This window comes from Pseudophryne corroboree, chromosome 4 (assembly GCF_028390025.1).
Source record: "Pseudophryne corroboree isolate aPseCor3 chromosome 4, aPseCor3.hap2, whole genome shotgun sequence".
Taxonomy (NCBI): domain Eukaryota; kingdom Metazoa; phylum Chordata; class Amphibia; order Anura; family Myobatrachidae; genus Pseudophryne; species Pseudophryne corroboree.
Window position 1 is genome coordinate 784,998,661 of NC_086447.1, and position 945 is coordinate 784,999,605.

A 945-nucleotide genomic window follows, 5' to 3' on the forward strand; every position below is an offset into this window, starting at 1 on the left:
TGGGCCATAACCGGACCAATCGACCAGGTACTGGAGACGTCCATACCGACAACGGGAGTCCAGAATTTTGTTGATCTCGAATTCCACGCCCCGCTGAGTTCGAACCTTGGGACCTACTGGAAGAGTATTCTGAAAGCGGTTTAGGACTAGAGGTCTGAGGAGAGAAATATGAAAAGCGTTAGGTATACGAAGGGAAGATGGTAACTTTAATTTATAGGCCACTGGGTTGATGACTCTTTCGACAGGGTAAGGACCAATGAAGCGTGGTGCAAACTTCATGGATGGGACCCTGAGACAGAGGTTACGGGTTGATAGCCAAACCTTGTCCCCAGGTTTCAAATGGGGAACCGCACGTCTCTTGCGGTCGGCAAAGACCTTGTACCGACTGGAGGCCTTTTTGAGGGAAACGTGAATTTTTCTCCAAATAGATGAAAACTGAGTCAGAGCAGTAGTGGCAGCAGGAACATCCATATGAGGGAGTTCTTGGAAATCAGGTACACGGGGATGTTGCCCATATACTGCAAAGAATGGTGTCGTTTCAGTGGCAGTATGGTATCGAAAGTTGTGGGCAAACTCGGCCCATGGGAGCAGATCGAACCAGTCATCCTGAGAAGATGAAACATATAATCTTAAAAAAGTCTCAAGTTCTTGATTGACCCTCTCTGTCTGCCCATTCGTCTGAGGATGGTATGAAGATGAAAACTTCAGTTTGACCTGCATGGCAGAACAGAGGGCCCTCCAAAACCTCGCTACAAACTGTACCCCCCGGTCAGATATTATTTCAGAGGGTAAACCATGTAAGCGGAAAATCTCCCGTAGGAAGATTTGGGCAAGTTTTGGGGCAGAAGGGAGACCCTGGAGAGGAACAAAATGAGCCATCTTGGTGAATCTGTCCACTACAACCCAAATGGTATTATGTCCTTGAGAAGGAGGAAGGTCGGTGAT